General features: G+C 51.4%; 1 long non-coding RNA gene across 1 annotated transcript; it reads right to left on the minus strand.

Moving 5' to 3' along the window:
- Positions 1–7,528: 7,528 nt before the first annotated feature.
- On the minus strand, positions 7,529–9,400 carry LOC121011302 (uncharacterized). Its single transcript, XR_005781559.1, has 2 exons — positions 8,922–9,400; positions 7,529–8,283 (listed from the first exon to the last, which is right to left on the minus strand). It is a non-coding gene; the product is annotated as an uncharacterized LOC121011302 (long non-coding RNA).
- Positions 9,401–14,441: the final 5,041 nt, after the last annotated feature.

Consider the following 14,441-nt stretch of genomic DNA (forward strand, 5'->3'; position numbering starts at 1 on the left):
TTCTTCTAGGTACATTTCGTAAGACCCACAGCACTTGGTTGTAGCTTTGCAAGAACCTGGGGAATCGTAAGGGCAAGTCTTTGCTACTCCACTGTTTAATTTGTGCCCCACTGCCCTATTTCCATGCCTTTCTGTGCCTACACCAGCTTTTTGCGTCCATATACTGAATCATGTTGCTACCTTTTGGATGTTATTAAAAAATTTTTTTTCTTATTTATTTTTGAGAGAGAGAGAGAGCAAGCAAGGGAGGGGCAGAAAGAGAGGGAGACACAGAATCCGAAGCACGCTCCAGGCTCTGAGCCGTCGGCACAGAGCCTGACGTGGGGCTCGAACTCACCAACCGCGAGATCATAACCTCCCCCAAATTGGATGGTTAACCGACTGGGCCACCCAGGCGCTCTAGATGTTATTTTAAATGGTAAGTAAACTCTAACCACCCATGCCTGTCATTCATTCAAAGGTGACACACACAGCATGAACAGTTATGGCCAAATGTATGGTCACGGCCATGCCAAGGCCGCCATTGGTGGGCAACGGGATGCCCCCTCCTCCCCCTCCCCGCTTCAGAGATACTAGAAATTTTCAAAATATGTGACTTGGAATCGGTGAAATGCAGAGTTCTGGCTGTGTGTCTGGCATGAATCTCATTTCATTTATCTGGGTAACCTCCTCATAGAACTTAGCTCAGTGCTTACGACTATTCCAAAAATATTTATCAGAGGAATAAAGCCAACAGTCAATCAAGATATATTTACAGAGCATTTACTGGGGATGAGGTCTCGTCACGATAAACGTTTGAAAACCCAAACCGGTTCCCTTTCTCAGCATGTTAATTTGCTCGTCCTGATTCTCTGATTCTTGTCACATTCCTGCAGCTGCTCCCTGCAGGAGCTGAAGCCTCCCGTGGCTAAACCGGTGGCCTCTCTCTTTCTTTTCCACTTGAGTAATACATACCCCCAACTGCCCACCTTAGATTTTCTACAGGAGTCCTGATTTAAAATTTTTTTTTTTCAACGTTTGTTTATTTTTGGGACAGAGAGAGACAGAGCATGAACGGGGGAGGGGCAGAGAGAGAGGGAGACACAGAATCGGAAACAGGCTCCAGGCTCCGAGCCATCAGCCCAGAGCCCGACGCGGGGCTCGAACTCACGCGAGATCACGCGAGATCTCGCGAGATCGTGACCTGGCTGAAGTCGGACGCTTAACCGACTGCGCCACCCAGGCGCCCCCAGGAGTCCTGATTTTAAAACATTCTTGTTTTCAGGGTGTCTCCGAACGGATTTGGGGATCAGAAGGCGTGCTCATGGTAGTTCAACCCTCTGGTTCCTTTTCCTGCATGGACTTCTGATGGCTCAGCCAGGAGATGTGCCTGAACCACGAAAGATCCACACTAGGGGCGCCTGGGTGGCTCCCTCAGTTGAGTGTCCGACTTCGGCTCAGGTTATGATCTCGCGGTTTGTGAGTTCGAGCCCCACGTCAGGCTCTCTGCTCTCAGCGCAGAGCCTGCTTCAGATCCTCTGTCCCCCTCTCTTTGTCCTTCCCCTACTCATGCTCTCTCTCCCTTTCTCAAAATTAATAAAATCTTAAAAAAAAAATCCACACCAGAGTGTGTGATTTCCAGTTATATGCAAGCAGCCCTATCATTTCTTTTCCTTCCCACAGGGCAGATAATCGTCTCCCTGGATTCCTTCCTTCCTGCCTTCTTTCTTATTATTAATAGATGTTATGTTTTAGAACAGTTTTAGGTTTACAGAAAAATTGAGCAGATAGTACGGAGAAGTCCCCCTGGGTGCCCCCCTCCAGAGTCCCCCCTCCCGCCCCGTTTCCCTTGTTAATATCTTGTGGGACTCTGTTACATTTCTCACAATTAAGGAGCCAACATTAGCATATTATTGTTAACTAATGTCCATATTCGGAGTTCCTTAGTTTTTAACCTAATACCCCGTTTCTGTTCCAGGATCCCGTTCGGGACACCACATCACAGTACTTATGTCTCCTCAGACTCCTCTTGGCTGTGTAATTTTGTTTACTTTCTTTTGTTTAAAGTTTTAGTTATCTTTAAGAGAATGGGGAATGGGGCGCCTGGGTGGCGCAGTCGGTTAAGCGTCCGACTTCAGCTCAGGTCACGATCTCGCGGTCCGTGAGTTCGAGCCCCGCGTCGGGCTCTGGGCTGATGGCTCAGAGCCTGGAGCCTGTTTCCGATTCTGTGTCTCCCTCTCTCTCTCTGCCCCTCCCCCGTTCATGCTCTGTCTCTCTCTGTCCCAAAAATAAATAAACGTTGGGAAAAAAAAAAAAAAAAAAAGAGAGTGGGGAAGGGGCAGAGGGGCAGAGAGAGAGAGGGAGAGAGGATCCCAAGGAGGTTCCCAGCTGTCAGTGCAGAGCCTGATGCGGGGTTCGATCCCACGAACCATGAGATCATGACCTGAGCTGAAATCAAGAGTCAGACTCTTTGACCCACCCAGGCACCCTACTTTCCTTGTTTTTGATGACCTTCATGGTTTTGGGGAGTACTGGTCAGTTGTGCAGTAAGATGCCCCTCTCTTGGGATTCCTCCGATTTCCCCCCGCCCCCTTGGGATTAGACCGGCTTTGTGAGTTTTGGGCAGGAAGATCACAGAGGACATTTTCATCACGTCTTGTCAAGGGTCTAAATGACCCACATGACTTAGCACTGTTAATATTCATCATGAGTGCCTGGCTGAGGTGGTATTCGTCAGGTTTCCCTCCCTGCCTCCACCCTTCCCATGTAATGCTCTTTGGAACTGAGTCACTGTGCTCAGACCACACTTAGTGAATGGGGAGTTGTGTTCCCTCTCATTTAGGGTGGAGCTTGGATTTCTTTTTCAGTGTCAGCCTCTTGTGTTTCCCTCCATCTTTTCTTCCTTCCCTCGCCCTCCTTAAGTCTTTTTTCTGATGTCTCTCTTCCAACATACGTTTGGGTTTTTTTTTTCCTCTTTAGATAGAAGTACTCCCAGGTTTTAGGCTCAGTCCCCGTATGCTCCTCTTTTCCTTAAAGCTGTATTTTTTCTGCGTTGACCCTGTAGAACGTCCCTTCTCTGGGATGCTCTGGCGGAAAGGGTTCTACTGACCAGCGCGTGCAGAAACTAGCTCATTCCTTACCCCTCCGTAGAGACTCATGGTGCGGGAGCACGTTAAAGGCTCTGACAAGTCCCGCAATAAGGAGGCCCGTTTAACTCAAAGGTTTCCCAAATGTATTTTGCCTTGATGCCTTTTTACCATATTCCATTGACGCACATGTTTTTTCCCCCCACATGTTAGCCATTTCTGAAACTGAGCTACATCTTACAGCTGATTGGGCAAGAAAACAGTATGTTTGTTTTCTTTCTTGGAAGTTCCTGCCGTCACGGCATCAGATACTTCGATGGTATTTGAGATTTGAGGAGATGCAGTGTTCACGGCACATCTGTGGGTCCTTCTTCAGAACCAGTAAAAAGTGGAAACCGTGTTAAGAAACTGAGTCTGCCAGGCGGTCAGACCCCACCTCTCCCTAGTGGGAGGCCCCGCCTCCTTGGCTTCCGGCGTTCCTCAGTTTAATACCGAGCCCAGATTCACAGAGCACGTTGCCCGGCCCGCCCTACTTTCCACAGTGACCGAAACGAACATTCCTTTCCGTAACGAGAGAATGCTAAAGATGATGGTCAGCTTTGCAGGGTCAATCTATACACATGGAACATGTCCACAGGATGATGGTATTTAAGGGATTTCACGAGGTTTGTATTCATTCATTCTTTCCAGACCTTTCCACATTCACTCTAGTCCCTTCAACCATGTGCCTTATGGGCTATTAAATAAAAACCAATAAGCTAATGGCTCTTTTGAGATACGGTTCATATACCATAGGGTATGAGACATGATTCACATAAATGTAATTTAAAATGGGCGGCCCTTTGTAATGTCCTTTTGAAATGTACAACTCCGTGGTCTCTTGTTGTGTGTTCGTTTTCTGTTTTCACGATGTTGTGCGTCAGTTACCACCATCGAATTCCTGAACATTTTCATCCCTCTGTGGGCTGCTGTGGTTTTTATTTCCAGGGCTGTTGTTCACATTTTGCAAACAATAATCCGAGGCCAGTTCCAAGGAAAGTGCGTGTGCGGGGGTGGGGAGAAAAAGAAGTGGCAAAAACAGCAAAGTGTGTGGGAAGAAAACGCAGACAATCCTCACGACCCCCAAAGTGGAGTGGGGGAGACCGGGGGGATCAGTGGCAGCTGGGAGCGTTTATCTGATCGGGCCTTCTGGGGTTTCACGGGGTCCGCCGTGTTGGAAGTGATTAAGCCACTCTTAGGTGAGGAGGGTCTCTAGGCCAAGGGAGGTTCCGCTGCTTCTGGGCCAGAGTCTCTGCTGTCCGGGAAGCCCCCAGGAAGGACTGGCAGGGGAGGCTTGGTGAGATGAGCCTGAGTCCTAGGGTCAGGCAGGCCTGGGTCTGAATCCCAGTTCCACCAACGCCCTGCTGTATGGCCCTGGACAAGTTATTTTACAGCTCAGAGCTTCAGCTTCCTTATAGATAAAGTGCTCGTCGCAATGTCTGTTTTTCGGCGTTGTGGTGAGGATTTGAGAGAATAATTATCGGGTAGAGACAGAACTCAGGGCCGGTGGACACAAGGCTATCACTCTGGTACCTGGCGGCCTAATAATCGTCCATGGAGGAACCCCAAAAAGGGGAATGAGAGGCTGGAACAGGCGACATAGGCAGCACTTGGGGACACGAGGGGCTTTAGCCCAGATGAGAGCAGGTTTGGGGCATGTGAGGATTGGTTTTAATGTCTGAAGGTGTCTGTTTTCTTGAGGTGAGGCTGGAATTCTTGTTTATACCTCTACCGAGCAGAGCTCCGGGCTTGGTTTGGATGTAGTAGGAAGGAGGCTTTTAGTTTGGTTCAAGAAAGAGCTGTCTGTCAAGAGGGGTAGCCAAGAATGGAGGGGGCATCTCCCAAGGACATGAAAAGTCTGCAATAGACACCTGAGGGCACGCTGGATGCTTCAGACTCTGAACTGCAGAGACTCAGGAACGCGGCGGCCAATTGGGGCAACTCTGGAGCAAGCTGGGAAGTATGCCATGTTTCATCACTCTGGGTTCTCACCATGGGCCCCTGGACCCCCCACCGGACTTGACCTCAGCCAGAAAGTGAAGGGAGAAAGCAAGAAACTGATTCTCCTGCAGCCAGCCCAGCCCAGCCCCTTGAATGGAAGAGGCTGTCAAAATGGCAGCCCAAAGAGTCAAAAACAGTGGCTTTCGGGCCCCAGGAGAATGGTTTTCTTCAGGGTCCCCTCCCATGGAGGAGTCCATGGACTCTGTCTGTCCATGCTCCCCCCTCAGTTCCCACCTCCTCCCCCTAAGATTCCGGACGGCTGCTGTATAATTCATTGCCTCACGTGTTCTGTCCAACTGAATTGCTGCTCTGTTGCCAAAGATTAATCCCGACAGATAAGAAAAAGGACATCTGGAGAATATTGACTCTGTCACTTCTTATCTTCCCTCTTGGGGCCTTAGCATTTTCAGTGGCTTTGTTCCAAAGCTTTGTTAGGTTGTTGGAGAGGCTCCTTTTAGTAGGTGAGCTAACGGGGGTCTGGTGTTGAGCTCTCCCCAAGGCTGGATGCTGGCAGGGCCTCCTGGTCACCTGTAGCTGTGTCTGAGGGACAGGGCTGGTCCTGGAGGCCTCAGGTCCCACCCCAGCCAGGAAATGTCCCCGTCTGTCTGAGCTGCTAAGAGCTAGAAAGACATCCTGAGAGGCAGTTGGCCTTTAAAGAATGTGACTTTAGGGGTATCTGGGCGGCTCAGTCGGTTAAGCATCCGACTTTGGCTCAGGTCATGATCTCACGGATCACGAGTTCGAGCCCCGTGTCGAGCTCTGTGCTGACAGCTCGGAGCCTGGAGCCCGCTTTGGATTCTGTGTCTCCTTCGCTCTCTGCCCCTCCCCTGCTCGTGCTCTGTCTCTCTCTGTTTCTCAAAAATGACTAAATGTTCAAAAAAAATTAAAGACTATAACGTTAACAAGCTCATCCTAAATGAAACATCACTGAAGCTTCGCCAGGATCTTTCTGGTCGTTCAGAAGATGGCCAGTGTCTCTTTTTCTCACTCCCTTCCCTCCCTATACGCCCCCCTTCTCTCCCCATCCCTGTCCCTCTCTTTGTCTCCCTCTGACTCTTTTTGGTTATCATTTCTAAGGGCTCTGCATGTGGACCTGTTGATGGGGCTGGGCAGGGGTGAGGGGTGATGGGGTGGGGGTGGGGTCTCAGCCCCAGGGCCGCCCCCGGGGGGGGGGGGCGCCCAGGAAGCATTTGGGGGAAACTGGCTTTGCTTTGTCCAACTACGCCTGTGTTATTTCCCAGGGGAGCCCTTCAGCGAGCACATTTCTCCACGTGGAAAATAAAGCGATGACCTGGGGAACAAGTGTCCACGCTTCTCGTGATTGTTGGCCGTGACCACGTAGCACTTCGCTGCCTGCCCGGTCCCGAGCTCCACATTTTAAAAAATATGTGTGGTGTGTGTCTGGCTGCATTTTATTTTTATGCAAACCGAAGCATACTGTTCACCTGCTCTGTCCCTCGGGGTTTTTTTCCTTTCCTTCTTACAGTGTTAACAAAATTCTCCATTATCTTTCCACGTCTGCCCAGAGGAAGCAACATCAATCATTTGTAATGACTTGTGCACCAAGTGCACTTTCTGCTCTGGGGCGCTGCCGCCATCTGGCCCCAAGCCTGCAGACTGTGACACTTGTGTCGCCAGGCTGCCATGTGTGACTCGGAGGGGGCCGGAAGTGGGTGGCAACTCGAAGGCGGCAATCCAGGAGAGCTTGAAGAAGGTGCGGTCTACAAAGGTGTGGTCGCAGCAAAGGGACCTGCTAGGGAGTATGCTGTGGCCAGGGCCAGCACCCTCTCCTCTGCTCATCTTATCAGGTCACTAGGGGCCTTGGGACTTGCCCAAGGTCATGCAGCGGGAAGCGAAGCCATCGGGAGACTAGGTTTCCTGACTTCGGATCAGTGGTTTGCTTTGAGTATCAAAAAAATGAAATAAGACAAAACCACCCTTGGTTATTTAAATTCCATTCATGAGTCTAAGGAAAGAGTTTTTGAATTAATCTTTTCCACAAGCAAGACCAATTAGTGGACTCTCCTATTGTGCATTTCCATAATTTCTCTATTTACCCAACTTCCAAATCGCTTTGTGAGCCGCAACTTGTAAATGTATTCATAGAAAATGGTTTTAAGAGCAAAAATTTGGTATCAGTTTAAGGGCCCCAAACTGTCAAGTCAATGAGGATTTGTCTCCCCAGCGGGGAATTATGCATTTCTTAAACGAGGTATTGACGAAGAGTTTGCAATAAATGGAAGATGCTTAGCTATAACGCTTAAGGAAAATTGTGATCTCCCATTTATCTAGCGTATCACCACAATTAAATGTGAATTCACACAGGCAGGAGAACAAGTACAAAACCCTGAAACTTACATAAAGAAAAATAAACACGGGAAAAGAATACGCCAACGTGTTACTGATGATGATTATCTTTAGAAGGGGGGGGATGGGTGATTTTTATTCGCTCTATACTTTCATAACAATAATGGCATCGGCTATGACAATCATAATTCAAAATAAAGTCTCTGTGACCATCTGACAAGGGATGTATATCCAGAGCCGAGAAGATACCCACAACTTCCGATCAGTCACTTCTCTTCCAGGAACCTGGTCCGAGGAAGTCCTTTTTGCTTTCGGAAAAAGTTCTAGGCAGGACGTTCGCTGCAGGTAGAAACTGGCAAACACCCGAATTGCCAAACGGGGGCGGAACCACCTTACAGACAGTGTGGTTCAGCCGCTCGATGCCTCTATGTATTCATTAAGAAAGAAAACTATGACAAGAGCGTGTACCACAGCTTTAAGTGGAAGGCTCAGGGTTCACACCGAAATGGAAAGTAGGACTACAACAGGTTTTTAAAAAACGCTGTAGGTTTTGGGAAAAGATGAGCAGAACGGGCTCGCACAGCGGGGAGGTGGGAGTGTGGGTGATTGCTTTTCTTGATTTTCCAACATTTTCTGTAATGTGCGTATCTCGCTTTTATAACTTCAAAAGCCATGCGAACTAGCTGTTCATCTGGGAAGCTGGTTCTAAACCACCTACCTCCTAAGCCACAGTCCCCAGGGAAGGCTGGAACGTTGGAGGGGGAGCGAGAGGGGAAGTGTTCGTCCATGAAAGCCTGACGACATCTGAGCAGCTAACCGCGCGGCGGATTCTGGATTCTGCACTGAGCAGGTAAAGAGAAATTGCCGGGCCCTGCAGGGGTCAAGGTGGGAAATGGAGAGGTAAGGCGTGCAGCCAGAGCACACAGTTAAAATCAGCCGGTAGATGAGTTCCCGGGGACAAACGTCAAATCCCTCCTACCCGCCAGGGAGAGGAGGGCTGCGGGTGTAGACGCCTGAGGACAGCATCCAGGCAGTCAGAAAAGGGAGGTGCCCAGGATAGGACCCCAGAGACCTGGGTTCTGGGGCTCACGCCGCCAACCTTAACCAAGGATGCTGGGATTGACCAGAGGGCTCTGAGGCTCCCAGTGCCTGTGATCTGTGCTGCCCTTTGCGCTTCAAATTCTCCTCCTCATCTCCCAACCCAAGTGCCTCCGCCTCCGTGAAGCCTCCCTTTGCTGCCCCGCCTGGGCTCTGTGATGTCCACAGCTCGGAGCTTGAAACGGGTTCGGACCTGACGTGTTCCACCTGAAACCGAGCAGCATAAGCATCTGACAGGTAGGCAGCATCTAGGCTGTGCCAGACTCTGTACTCGGCCCCATGTTGTCAGGAGGCGGGTCAGTCTATCTTCCAGAACCGGGGCTGTGGATTTGTGCCCGGTTACCCATTACTGCAGAGCAAACGGTCCCAGGGCCTAGAGGGGAAAACCAATGCCACCTTTATTTTGCTCACTTTTATGGCGACAGCTGGGGCAGCCAGAAGCCGGGGCAGGAAGTATCCGCAAGCTCGCTCACTCACTCACACGGCTGATGGCTGACACTGGCTGTTGGGTAAGACCCCAGCGGGGGCTGTTGGCTGGAACGTCTGGTGGGTGCCCGAGTCTGTTTCTATGACACGATCTCGTCAATGTCATGGACTGATGGTGTCCTGAGGGATATGCAGTGGGGCAGGTCCCTTTGGACTCCATTACGACAGAGGGTGGGAGAGGTAACGTGACCCTTGGGAGGGATCATCAGTGTGTGCTGCTGTCTAAGTGAAAGTGAGGTGTTTCTGATAAGGATGGGGGTAAGAAAAAGAAAAGGCACTTGCCAGATTAATGCCTGTATATCATGTCTCCTTTTAATTTTATTTATTTATTTATTTTTAATTTTTTTAAATGTTTATTTATTTTTGAGGCAGAGAGAGACAGAGCATGAACGGGGGAGGGGCAGAGAGAGAGGGAGACACAGAATCGGAAGCAGGCTCCAGGCTCCGAGCCATCAGCCCAGAGCCCGACGCGGGGCTCGAACTCCCAGACCGCGAGATCGTGACCTGGGTCGAAGTCGGACGCTTAACCGACTGCGCCACCCACGCGCCCCATGTCTCCTTTTAATTTTAAAGCAAATTTTATTTTTTTAAGTTTATTGATTTATTTTGAGAGAGAAAGAGAGTGTGTGAGCAGGGAAGGGGGAGAGAGAGAGAGAGAGAGAGAGAGAGAGAGAGAGAGAGAATCCCAAGCAGGCTCCTCACTGTCAGTGCAGAGCCCAATGCAGGGCTCGATCTCATGAACCCTGAGATCATGACCTGAGCTGACCCCAAGAGCTGGATGCTTAACCGACTGAGCTACCCAGGTACCCCAGCAACTCATGTCTTCTTAATCTGCATTTGGCAACTGCTATTTGGGGCTGCTATCTGGCTAGATTTGAGGAAGTTCACTGTTGTCTTCCAGGGTCCATCTGGCTTTTGGAGGGGACCGTCATCTTTGTATCCTTGGGATGTGATGTGAGAGGCGGGCACTTTCAGGGGCTTGATTTGGCCTTTTCCTTCATGTTAGCTCCCACGATTTGTAACACACAGTAAGTCACGGCTGTTATCTTTCACCCTGGAAACATCCACTCTGGGTTGGAATCCTGGTTGGAATCTGCCGCGAACGGAGTGCATATCCTTGGGCAGGTGACCGAGCCTCTGAGCTTCAGTTTCCTCATCTGTAAAATGGGGATGATGGCATCTGGTTTGCAGAGTTGTCGTGAAGCGTAATCAGGCCGCTATACGAGATAGACGTGCCTGGCATAGTTCCACATACAGCGTTTCCTGAACGGAAGCTTTATGTTCTCAAGACTTCTTCACTCTGAATGCCCGGGTTTCATGGAGTTCTTTGCCGATGGACTGGTGGAGCTTTGGCTGAGCCCGGAATCCGCTTTATGCAAGACTGTTCAGCGTTGAGTCATCCAGGACTTGATTTTCCAGCTCACTGGGAAGGTCCCTACTTCCAAAAGCAGCTCTTCTTCTGGCCTGCCTGTGCCTGGAATTTCACCATTAGAAAGCTATATCTTTGTTTCTTTTTCAACTCCGGGAAGCCGCTGTTTGCCACTCACATTTCCCAAGGGTATGGCACTTGCTTTCTGTTTCCCCAAGCAGTATCGGTCCTTCCCACAGCCTTGGGAGGTAAATCAGACATTTGTCCCGAGTCACTCAGTTGGAAAGGGAGGAGCTGGGGTTTGAAGGGAACACTCCCCCCGGAGAGGTTCTCACCCAGCTGCAGGAAGTCTGAGTTGTTAGCTCCAACATACTCTTGGTTGTCTATTGGTCTAACAAACCACACTCTGCAGCTTGAGGTGAGGTGCGAGCGAGTCAGTTCCTGTCAATTACAGTTAAACGTTAAGGGCCTGCCTTGTGTCTCAAGCGTCGGGCCTACGTCGTGTCTACCCCAGGACAGCGCCTGGCCTGTAGGACTCTACCACGAGAGCTGCATGCGAACTGAAGAACTTAACCGGGGTCACACAGTTTTCGGCAACAGAGCCTGGAAGGGAGCCCGGGCCACAGGATTTCAGAGCCTGATCCCAAGCCTTTAACCACGACGTCACCCTGCCATCCGCGGAATGAACAGCCCAGGAGAGGGTGTGCGGAGTCAGGAAGCGTGGGGAGGGCGGTGCAGGCCGGGGGAACAGCCCAACCGAAGGCCCAGAGTGGGGAAGCAGCTGTGTGTGTCCTCGGGGTCACTGGAGGACAAAGTGAGAGAAAGTTCATGGAGATGACCATGAGGGGGCTGAGATTGATTACCTGAGGAAACTCAGGGAAGCAGAGAAGGCTCAGCTCTTCCCCCAGGGACGTTTCCAGGGCCTGCTGGGCACAGCCTCCAGCTGAGGACATCTCTCTAGACCGTCTGGAGCTGGGATTTGTTGCTTGTTTGGAAAGCACACTTCTCTGCCCTGCTAGGGCCTTTGGGGCACCGTTTTCTGGCATCGGCCATCACCAGCAGCCACGTTTAACACCAAGCCCCACGGCGGTCGGAGCGGGTGGCAACATCACCTCTAAGCTCTGCCAGGGATGGAACTGACCCCCCTGGGACCCCAGCACCGCCGGGAACGGGCTGAGCTTTGAGGGCCTGCCTCTTCCTCGGAACATATGTGGTCTTAGTGGCAACCGTGTACCTGGGCCACTGAAAAAAAAGCAAACAAGTGGAAATATGTCCCAACCAGCCCGGATGGGGGAGGCAGGGAGGGGCAGCCAGGAGGGTGGCTTTGGGGGAACGGATCTGAGACAGAGTCCTGGCACTTCCCTTTGCTGCGGGGCCTGGGCTGGTCTCTTAAGCTCTGAAGTGCGTGGTGTCTCCAGATGTGACGTGCCATCCCTGAATACTCCCGTTGGCATCCGGCTCTAAGCGTGGAGGGCACAGCCCAACTCGGAAGCAAGAGTCCGATCACGGTAACCCTTGGCGTGGCGCCTGGGAGGTACTGACCAGTGCGTTGTCACACTTTCAGGCCAGATTCTTCCAGAACCTGGGCTAAGGGTTTGTGTGCCAACTGGGAAGGGAACGGGAACGGCAGGTGAGGGAGCCCCGCAAGTGGGGGGAGCTCAGGTGGACCGGCAGCCTTGGGCTGATCCTTTGGGGAGTTCTGGGCTCGTTTTGCTGGAGGTGAAGGAGCTGGCACCTGTCCTTCACATCAGTCAGTGATTGGCCTCAGGTGGCCGGGAGGGCGGGGGATGGTGGGGGGAAATTCACTCAAAGTAATCTCTACACCCAGTGTGGGGCTTGAACTTACCACCCTGAGATCGAGAGTCACACGATCCACCAACCGAACCAGCTAGGCGCCCCAAAACAACAATGTATTAGGACGGCTTCTGCGGGCCAGGAATCTGAGAGCAGCCTCCCTGGGTGGTATTGACTCCCTCAAGGTTGGGCTCATGCTGATCGCTGGGCCGCAGTCATCCGAAGGCTTGACTGGGGCTGGAGGAGCCAATACTAAGCAGGCTCACTCAGGCCAGGGGTGACTGGAGGCCTCAGTTCCCTACCGCTGGGCTTTTCACAGGGCTGCTGGGGTATGCCCCTCATATGGCAGCCGGGCAAGCGGTCCAGGAGACAAAGCAGGGAGGAAGCCGTAATGCCTTTTGTTCCCGATCTTGGGCATCACACGCTGTCACTTCTGCCACATCTTACTAGGAGCCAGTTACTTGGTACACCACGCTTCAGGGAAGGGGGAGTAACTTTAAAAGGCAGAAATATTTCGGGGCGCCTGGGTGGCTCAGCCGGTTAAGCATCCGACCTCAGCTCCGGTCGTGATCTCACAGTTCATGAGTTCGAGCTCCGTGTCGGGCTCTGTGCTGACAGCTCAGAGCCTGGAGCCTGCTTCGGATTCTGTGTCTGCCTCTCTCTCTGCCCCTTCCCTGCTTGCTCTCTGTCTCTGTCTCTGTCTCAAAAATAAATAAACATGAAAAAAAATACATAAAAGGGAGACATATCAAATAATTTAGGGATGTGTTTTATTTTTATTCTTATTATTTTTTAATGTATATTTATATTTGAGAGAGAGAGAGAGAGACAGAGAGAGAGGGAGAGAGAGACAGAGACAGAGACAGCAAGTAGGGGGAGGGGCAGAGCGAGAGGGAGACACAAAATCTGAAGCAGGCTCCAGGCTCTGAGCTGTCAGCACAGAGCCCGACGTGGGGCTTGAGCTCATGAGCCTTCGAGCTGTGAGATCATGACCTGAGCCGAAGTCAGATGCTTAACCTACTGAGCCACCCGGGCGCCCTTAGGGACGTGTTTTAAAGCCACCACAATGTGGTACAGCTTTGTTCCCACCTTGCAAGTAAGTGTGTTTGAGGAGCTCTTTCCCTGGACTCCCTGGCTAAGGTCCCCTCCCGTGTCATTCTGCCACCCGGTGGAGGGAGGGTGCTGTTGCACCTGTTGCTGGACCCACCCTCCCCCAGGCCCGGCCAGCCCTGCCCTCCCAGCCTCCTCTCTGCTTTCCTTCTCTTTGTTCCCAGAGGCAGATGCGAAAGCTCAGAGACTCAGGGTTTCACCTTTGTGGGAAAGGGGTTCAGCATGGTCACATCCGCCAAGGATGCTGGGGGAGGTCTCTGAAGGGCTGAGGCGGCGCCCCTGCGCAGAAGGTCCCGTCCCCATGCGAGACTTGATTCTGGGCAAGGCCGATCCACTCAGCACACACCTACTCTTTGAGCCGAGGGTGAAGAAGTACTCAGCCACATTCCCCACTCTCTGGCGAGCGTGCTTGGGGGGGGGGGGGGGGCCCAGGGAGGCAGGGTATCCCAGGAGGCAGGATACTCGGCTAAATGTGAGTTTCCGATGAACACAAACCATTAGTATAAGTATGTCCCAAATACCGCATGGGGTAGGCTTATTCTAAAAAATCGTTGGCCGTTTATCTAAAATTCACATTTACCTGTGTGTGCAGGCTATTTGCTAAATCTGGTGACCCTACTGGGGTCTGACTCACCTTGCAGATTCCTCTGTTCTCAATTTTCTGTCCCACATGCAGTTCCTCTAATAAAATCTTTGCCCGTTTAATCCCTCCTTGGCATCGACTTCCCAGAGGGCCCGGACTAACCCAGCAGGGCTGGGCCGGGAACAGGAGCAAAATGTCGGCAGTCTTGACTTACAAACTAGTTTCTTTACATCGGGCATGATCCTGGGAGTGGGGTCCTCTTTTGGTGCTCAAAGCCACAGTTGCAGGGGGATGGGGGGCTCCTCTCCCTGAGTCCGACTTGGAAGGCAGGTTCTAAGTGCAGGGAAATTCTAAATCAGTTCTGCAATTTTAGGGTGCCCCAGTTTTGCATGGGGGAATAGGAGGTAAAATGTAGATTCTTAGGTCCCCTCCCTCCAGATCTCCCAATTCTAGCGATCTAGGGTCAGAGGTCAGCAGTTTGCATTTTCACAGGCTCCACACTCGATTTGGAAACTGCTGAGGGAAAATAACTCAGCCTATTTTGTAAAACTTCCCATGAATGCTCCTGCCCATGCTTATTCAGGGCTCT

Source organism: Herpailurus yagouaroundi, unplaced genomic scaffold (genome assembly GCF_014898765.1).
Source record: "Herpailurus yagouaroundi ecotype Mexico unplaced genomic scaffold, PumYag 193, whole genome shotgun sequence".
NCBI classification, from domain to species: Eukaryota; Metazoa; Chordata; class Mammalia; order Carnivora; family Felidae; genus Herpailurus; species Herpailurus yagouaroundi.